The sequence below is a fragment of the Jaculus jaculus genome, chromosome Y (genome assembly GCF_020740685.1).
Source record: "Jaculus jaculus isolate mJacJac1 chromosome Y, mJacJac1.mat.Y.cur, whole genome shotgun sequence".
Classification (NCBI taxonomy): domain Eukaryota; kingdom Metazoa; phylum Chordata; class Mammalia; order Rodentia; family Dipodidae; genus Jaculus; species Jaculus jaculus.
The window spans coordinates 7,707,435-7,717,132 of NC_059126.1; positions in this window are offsets into that span (position 1 = coordinate 7,707,435).

The following is a 9,698-nucleotide window of genomic DNA, read 5'->3' on the forward strand; positions in this document are numbered from 1 at the left end:
GACATTAGGCCTATACCTCTGCTCCTTGTTAGGATGAGGCCTTGAGTCCCTCATGTACAGGGCCTGAACCTGGAGACTTCTGTTCCAATTCCAGGACAAAAAATCAGGTTGGGGATCTTTAAGTAAGTCCCATGCTCGGCCTCAGTTTCCTTAGATGAGCTACTTTGAAGTCCCAAATTCTAGGATACTAGTTAGGATGGTATCAAGTGGGGATGAATTTTGTTACTATTGCTGTGTGGGTTCATTAAGAAAATTGGCCTTTTGTGAGGGCATCTGTTAAGTAATCTGGCAGGTATTTGGATTCAGTTTTTCAGGGGAGATGTTTAGCCATCACCTAGAGCATTCAGCTTATGATTATAGGCTTGATTCAAGAAATTGTTAGAACCATCCAAAAGATATGAATAAATTAAAGCAAGTCAAGAAATAGAAGATCTCAACAACTGGTTGATTAAGCTTAATGATTTAATCAAATGCAAGAATGTATTTCAGGAAGCATCAAGGAAATCAGAACTCAAATTGAAATCATACCTCAAAAAGGAGGACATGATGCAAAATAACATAGCAGAAAACAAAAACCAAATAGAAGTTATAAAACCTTTCTAGAATCCCTCACAGACCTTCTGTCTGTGAAAGACAGAACCTCTGTTGCAGTGAGGTTGCATTACTGGTAGAAAGCACACAACAAATAGCAGCTTGTGTGGGTGGGTATATTTTGGCTTACAATCTAGTAGGGAAGCTTCCTAGTGGCAAAGAAAAATGATGGCATGAGCAGAGAGGGTTTACATCACCCCCTGGCCACATAAGTTGGACACAGGTACAGGAGACTGTGTCAAACACTAGTAAGGGGACACTGGATATAACACCCATAACCCTGCCCCCCCAATACACTGCCTCCAGTAGGCTTTAATTTTCACTTTTCATCAGTTGGGGGGGGGGGGTGCTAGCATTCCCCATAAACAGATAACCAGATGTGATGTAAAATTCAATACATTCATTCAACTTCAAAAGTCCCCATAGTTTATATCAATTCCAATGGTGTGCATACATCCCCATAATTCAATGTCTTTTAACTGAACCATAATACCGAAAAATAACTGCAAAAAATACATGATGGCAGAGAGTAAACAGTCACACTGCAAAAGATGGCAATGGACATAGCAAAGAAATATTCAAGCAATACATAATTATACAAGGTAAGTACCAAACTCTTTAGCTCTAAGTCCAACAACTCTAGCCAGTGAAAAATCTCCAAAATTTTTCATTCAAACCAGCTAAACATCTCTCAGGTTCCAATTTCTCCCCTCCAGCTAGGCTATTCACAGTCCTAGAAAACCACTGTGGACAGCAGTTTTCCTTAGCAGCCATCTTGTGGACCTGGCATCTCCACTGGGTCTTCACTGCAATCTATGGTTCATCCTCATGGACCCACATGCAGACATCCAGTGAACCTATTTCACGCTGCCCATGGTCATTTCCAAAATGCAAGACCATGTTGCAAACTCAATGGTCCTCTCTTTTTTTGCATTTATTATACTCCACAGTACCAGGTAGGGTGCCAACTTTTAATCCAGGAAGGAATAAAGCAAACTTTGAGGAACAGGACTCTTCTTGTGCACTTAAGCCCCTTCAAAAGAATCTACATTCTTCTTGTTGTCACAGTGCAGGTCGGTTGGTCCAATCTCAATTCTTGTTATCTCTCAAACAATTTGTACCTGAATGGTCAACAGTTCTCCAAAAGATTTTGCTTTCTGTGCCATGTCTGTCTGCTCTCACCAGTTCAAATAACCCTGCACAACATCTCAGAACACGGGCATAACAGCAAGCTTTTAAAACAATTAGTACAGTGCAAGCAAAGTTCTTTCTCATCCTCATAAGCCATCCCTCACAGGCCATAGTTCTTATTTCATCCAGGACTTTCACCAATGACCCAAGTAGTCCATCATACTGTATTTACAGCATTTCAATGCATCTCTTAAGCTAAGGTTTCAGCCTTCCACATCCCTCTTGAAAATCAGCTTCAAAATGCCAAAGTCACAAAGTCAGGTGTCTAGCAGCAACTTCACTCCTTGGTACACTTTACTGTTGCAGTCCTCTTTGCATTGCTGATAGAAATTACACAGCCAAGAGCATTATTTGAGAAAAATAGGTTTATTTTGGCTCATAGGCTTATGGGGAAGCTCCATGATGGCAACAAAAAAGTTATAGTATGAGCAGTGAGTGGACATTACTCCCTGGCCCACATAAGGTGGACACAGGAACAGGATAGTATGCTAAACACTGCCATAGGGATACTGTCTATAACACCCATAAGTCCACCTCCAACAGTACAGTGCCTCCACAAGGCTTTAATGTTCAATTACTCTTGTATATTAGTTATCTTTTTTCCTCACTTTTTTAGTGGGCACTGACCTGGGATTACCAGTATCAGCATGGGGCTATCATCCACAATGAGCTTTTGATCAGAGAAACCTACAAGGTTTCCTAAAAGAATGACAGATATCTGTCAGAGTACTTGATGACACACCAAAGGTTAGTGGTAAGACCCTATTGCTGAAGACACCATATGCAGCTGACACGAAAAATGGAACTGCATGCCTGGAAGCCAGGAGAGAGTCAGTCCCCAGACAGCATATCTAGTGCCAGAAGGTGCTACATGGGCAACTGGGGGAAATGACCAATATCTTGCCAAGCAACTCATGGTCTAACCTACTTAGCAACAAATAACTGGTTGTGATGCCCACACAAGTGCAATAGTGGCACACAGCCATGGTGGGGAACCAACTGCTTTTGATTCAGCTAACTGATCCCCTCAGTGGTATGGGACCCATAGCTGGAGCTGGGAAACAAGTCAGAATCATATCCAAACATAAGCCCTCTATCCAATATCAAGCTACCATCAATCATGGGCTACAAGAGGGCCTACACCTATTAAATGCTCTATAAAAAATGTAAAGGTTATTTCATTTGTCCTGGTTCTAACTTACTCTCTGCTGGAGAATTTGCTTCTCTTTTTCAGATACATGCCAATCCTAAGGAGAGAGCCACCCCAGCATACCTCAAAAGGGCTGTAGCTGAAACTAAGGAAATTTGGCAAAACAAGCAAGGGTGCTCTTTTCCTGATGAACCGGATATCAGCACAAGGGGGAAGGAGACCATTAAAGAGAAAAATCAACTCCTACCAAATCAGAGAGCCAGAGCCTCAGAGGCCCCCAACACCTCAGCACTGAAGCAGACCAAAAATGAACCCAACATGGCTCAGGGAAATTTTGCGGAAGAGGGTGTGAAAAGAATGTCAGAGCCACATGTTGGGTCATGATATTGCAGAGACATTTCTCGTACCAATAACTGTGGGCTAACTCCACAATGCATGACCCATATACCTCAACAAGGAGGAGCCAATGGGGAAGGGGTAGGTCATGGATGGGCCTAATAATGGTACCAAACTGCCTGTATTTGCTGAATAGAAAACTAATAAAAAAGAAAAGAAAAGAAAAAGTCTTAAAGATAGGCAGTTTTACTGGTGTGCTAAGTATTGTCCCATAAGCAAGGTTTTAGATTTGGCATGTAGTTGCCAGGTCAGCTAGAGGTATTCAGACTCCCTTGAGTGGTTGTGGATGCCTGTCCTTTGCTAGGTCATCAGCTTAGAATAGCATATAGTGTTCAACAATATGATCCTATACAGAATTATCTACTTTAAAAATTTTTAACCAAACATTATAGGGGGGTGTGTTTATCCTGTTTAGCATAATTTCATCCATTTGAGGACAAGTATCATACCTCAGATAGGAATTTGTAGGAAGAAGGGGGTGTTGGTTGCTTTTATTCTCAATTGAGCTGTCTCATTTATTCATATCCAAAAATGTATCATCTTCCTATCAGTGAGTTCTCAGGAGCCACTAGAAGGTGGTATTTTGTTTGTTTCACATGAGACTATTAAGGCAAGTCTGGGCTCTGAACAGTGATCAAACTTACATTCTGGCTTCAGGATGGACTGACCATAACCAAAATGCATTTCATTCTCATATTCCTGTTTGAGTTATGTAACACTTTTAGGGTCTATGTCCCAGCACAACAAGTGAGTTAATGTCCAATACACTAACTGGTCTCCTGGCTCCTGGCAACTCATCTTTCCTGGTGCACCAAGAGGTCTGGCACCTCAGTAGCAATGGAAGTGAAAGTACATCACTCTTCTTGGTCAATGAACCAGAATGTTGCAGGTGCCACAGAAATGAGAATGCCAATGTGCTATATACCAAACAGCAGTTTATTTGTGTTGACACCGTGGATTTATTCCAAGCCTGTTCCCCAAACCTTATAGTGGGGCCTTGCCTTACATACACCATGTACCATTTGTCTTCAATACATGGTATTATCCATGGGTTGAATGGTTGGTTACCTTCCCCTTTCTAAGCAGAGTTTACTGTTCTGAATGGTTGACTTTACCATACTTAGTTACAGGACAGAGGAGTGAGGAAAAGGATGTGCATTATAGTGGAAATATGGTATAGGTTAGGTAGACTCAAGCTAACATTTTGAGTCCATGTTTCTTGTTTTTGTTTTCTTTAGTTCATTGTACTGTCTTCCATGCAGCATGCATGAGGTCAAGACTACTTTCTTAGAATCAACTTTTCTGGCCTCCAGAAACATGAAAACTAAGTGTCTGTGGCTTAGATGAAGAATGCTAAGTTTGTTGTTTCATATAAACTTTTGTATTTAAAGTATCTTGCCATGGTTTAGATAAGAAAGATTTTATAGGTTAGACAGCATAAGCACTAACATCTTCAACTCCTACCTCTTGTCTGTTCTTGAGCAGCATCATATGGAAGAACTGAGAGAAGGCACATATAGGTCCAATCTAGTATTAATAAACATTTGCTCAATTCCCAGTATACCTGTGATCTTCGGGTTTTGCCCTGGCCTGCTTCTGTTCCTTCCTTCACTGGTGTGTGGCCAGGTGTTAGGAATGCAAATGTGCATTTCACTTGCCTGTGGAAGCCCCATTCCTCCAGGGACCCTAAAGCATTAACAAACATGCAAAGAAAACATGCAAGTTCTGAAATTCTGGTTCTAATTTTGTTGCATATGTGAAAGACATGCAACTGATGGTCACTCTGTATTGAGGAACCTCAAGATAAAAAAGTATATAAATGATAATAAAAGTATATAAAGTAGTCTAGATTCAAATTTTGAAAATCAGGAAAATATTCAGAGTCAGGACAACTTCAATTTTCATGCATTAAGGCAAACAGTATATTTTGTTTTCCTTTTATTCACCAGTGTATATGAAGTGGCCTTTATTCATCCCTTGCTTTCCATTGCCATGTTGACATCTATTTGTTATACCATAGTTCTTTCTAAATGCACATGTTATTGGCCCATGCTGTTTATCACATAATTTTTTTGCAATTCTAATCATTACAAAGCTTAACACACTAATGTGTGCATTTTTCAGGGACTCCTGAAACTAGAAGTGGATATGTAGTGCAGAGAACTTGTAAACATGCAGTATGTGTGATTATGGCTTTGAATCCTCTTTTATTTTACCTTTGACTCCCAGTTAATGGGATTACAAGAATGACTCATCATTTCCATCTTGCAGTGAGTATTTTGGGGCAAATTTACCTGAATGAGCTCCAGAGTGGCAGTAGTGGGGTAAGAAGACAAACTGGAAAATAAGTAAAGGTAATTTCTTAATCGAACTTGTAAGTTGTATGAGGACCTGGGGTCAGAACTGAAAAAAAAAAAAGATGCAGCCAATGAAAACATAGTTTGTATTTTCATGGAACAAAATAGCCTTATTATAAAAGGGTACATTAAAAAGTATAAATGTTGATATAGGAAAAGGATCTGTAAAGCCATTAATCTGTAACAGGGTATAATACAGAGAGAAATGGCACTTGTTGATACTACTTTAATGTCCTTGAAAACTGACAGTAATGAAAGCTTGGTCTTTGCTTTAGGATAATAATAACTCAATGGATGTCAGCAATGGTAGTGTTCATGATTACTGGACAGGACATGAAACACATTCAATGAACACCAGTTTAGTTTCTGAAATCCCATTGTAACCATAAAACTAATTAGTACATGTAACTTTACGAAGAAATGGTGCAAATCTGCCAGTCCTGGATTTCATTTGAATTTTTACCTTCACAACATTTCTAGTTCAGGCCATACTTTCACTCATTCTTAGTGATTTTACAAGTCAACACATTTTACTTTGTCAACATGGTGCTTTCTATTCCCAATTCTTATGATATACACCTTTTTAAAGCATTTAATATTGCAGAAAAAAATGCCTGCCATCATTTCTGTCAAATACTGTATCTAATAACTAATACTATGATACCTTGCCACTGAAATATAATTCTACTCTTTTATGACATATTAATTCTTCATAGTGATGGGTTCATCATCACAACTTCTTCCAAGTATATCATACCCTGTAGCTGCCTTAACCACATCATTTGTGTCCCAGCTCCTGCCGTGTTCCACTAGTCTCCTTTCCCCCATTCTCTCCTCTTATTTCACATTACTTGTGATCTTCAAAACTATGAAATAAGATCCCGTAGAGGTGGGCTGGAGAGATGGCTTAGTGCTTAAGCACTTGCCTGTGAAGCCTAAGGACACCAGTTCGAGGGTTGATTCCCCAGGACCCATGTAGGCCAGAAGCACAAGGATGTGCACACATCTGGAGTTGGTTTGCAGTGGCTGGAGGCCCTGGCATGCCCATTCTCTCTATCTGCCTCTTTCTCTCTCTCTTTCACGTTAAATAAAGAAATAAAAATGAACAAAAAAAATTTTAGAAAACAAAGAACCCATAGAGGTGAATATTTAGTTTTATTTTTCAAACAGCAGAATTCTCAACTTCTTTTAAACATGAAGTTTAACCTATTATATTCTGCAAAATTATTTGATCCTGTGATGGATCATTTGTTCTTAAGATTACACTGGAATATTGAAGATGGTTGGTAAGTTGATGTTGTGGATATATTAGTCACATTGGATGTTGGGAGCCATGGGTGTCTTGCTGGTAACAGGTTATAATAACAAGACTGGTTGGCTGAGAAATTCAGATGATCAGTTAGACAATTAGGGCGCTCCATGGGCAGTCCAAAATGAGTATTGTGGAGAGGAGATACAATTTGGAACTCAGGGCTAGAAGTGGAAATGAAATTCAAATTGTTCCCATTGGCTTGAGAGTAGCTGCAGTGGGTGTGCATATAAAAAGTGGAGAAACGACTTGAAACAGAGTGTTGAATTGTGGGCATTTGTTCTGATGGCCTAACTAAATATGAGGAGGGAGGACAAAAATCACTTCCCATTGGATAGTTTGTGCAAGTCATCCCTTGGCCAGTGGGAGCCTTGTTCATCTGAGGCACATTTAAATTTGCAGAGGTGGAAAATAAACTTTGTTCCCTAGCTTCATCAACTATACCACAGTTGTGATTATCTATGTTACTCTGGGTTCTGAGGGTAGAGTTGAATTCTGGAACCAATGAAGCAGTTGCTTGAGAAGCATTTTTAACCCCAACTCTTCTTTTCATTCTCAATAACAGATGGGGATGTCCTCTTCTAAAATTTGGATTACGATAGAACTTGAACTAAAACCAAAGGAGAGTGTTATTTAGTGACTATATGTAGCAAAATTAGTTACAAGCAAAAGTAATTTATAATGATACAGATTTCCACTTAAAAGCATACAGCTAATATCATCAGAAAATGAATATACATCTGCCTATTTTTGAAAATGTCCTTATTACTACACAGATGTTTAGCCGTTAAATTGTTTAAGTGACCTCTTGTTGTATGTTTTATATTGATAATGAATAAGACCACCATTAAGTGGCTTTAGAAGTTTTAGTCACAGACTATTGTTAAGATTCAAATTTATTACCTAAGTTTCTTAAGTAGGTATAACAGTACATTATTAATGCAGAACATGTTCTTGTTAATTTGAAAGGAAAATATAATAATTTGATATTAAAATTTCATATACTTTCAAACTTAGATGTGTTCTACTTTTAAAATATGTTTTTATTTTAAAAATAAACCTATCCATTTCTATAGAAGTAGTATGTGAATAAAGTGATTACTTTAGTTACTTTAGCTGAGCCTTCTTTTTCTTCTGCCATGAAGTCATCCAGAGAAGCAGATCTTTTACATTTCTGCTGCACTTTATTAAATCCATAAAGATTAAGCTGTCGAACCAAGCTTTTCATACTACTGGTTTCAAATATTCGGAATGGGGGCTTTCTTTCTAAAACTTCTTTCTTGAAAAGCTCCACATTAATCATAATCGATGTTCCCTCCTCATCCCAACAGACAGATTTAAATTTGTTACTCTCTACTATTTTCCAAAGTTTCTTGGGAAAGGTCAAAGAGAAAAAATCACTATCTTCCTGAGGATCATTGACACGAAGTGCACAGCATGGATGGGTTATCAGGGACTGCTGACACAAAAGCTGAAAAGCAGTTTCCTCAACCTTAGCCATTAGCCCTGTGTCCTCAAGGAGTGTGTTATCACATGGTCGAGATTTGACTAAGGCGTCTGAAACAGGAGATCCATCTTTTGGATAAATATCTTGAATTTCTGAAGGTACTTGTGCCATCTCAAGTGAGTTCTTCTTTAGCTCCACTGCTCATGTGAATGTGTGAACTCTGCAGCTTCTGTCAAATGAAGTAAACAAGACCATCACAATGGGTCACAACCTCTCCCACTGTGACCTCACAAGGTGATGTACCTTTCCCAGCAGTTAGGGGAAAACACTCAACAAGTGTTTCCATCACCCTCTGAAAAAAGGCCAGTTGGAATAAGAAATAAGATAAACCCCTTCTTTAGTAATGTTGTTAATGTCTTATTTCTAGTCTGTGAAGTGAATGTCTTGAGGTCTAAGGTAAATGAACTCAATATGATTTCCTTCCTTCTACATACGCAAATACATGGCACAGATTGGTGTCCATAATGTATGGAGTAAAATAAATAATTTGACCCCTATTAGAATTTTAAATGGAAATGTGCATGGAAGTGTCAAAGATCTGTCAAAATACAGAGTTGAGATTAAATTGTATTTACACTTGCTAACATGTTACTCTTGTGTTTGCCATAAGTTAAAAAAAAAAATCTTTGTGCTATACTAAGCAGTTTTCTAGTATTTTTAAGTGGAATGGTGATAACCACCTTTATCAAATTGATTCTATTTTAATTCAACTCAACTACCTCTTTTAGTTCAGGGAGGTGTACAATCATGGAAATTATAAACAGTAACAAATTGTAAATGACACATTACAAATAAAATATGTACATGTTCATGAGATAAAGAACTACCTAGAATTTAACATAAGACCTTATAAACTATTTCACACCTTAATTTATGTTAGCTTCTAGGTAAGTATCCTGCCAAAGAACAAGAAATCTGCCATATTTTTTGGAAATCTGGACTCCAGTGTCTTGCTTCACATGTTAAATAAGTGTGACTACTCAATGTTAGGATTCAACATGTTTTCACACCATGAACTATGTGTGAGATGTCAGATTTTCCATCGGTGTGTGAATATTTCATATTAGTATGTGTAATAAATTCTGTTTCATCTAACATGGTATTACAGAAGATGAAATCACATTTATATGACCTCAATGGATTAAATAAAAGCACTTGAAAAATGGTTGACTAAATACTGTCATGCATTCATACCCT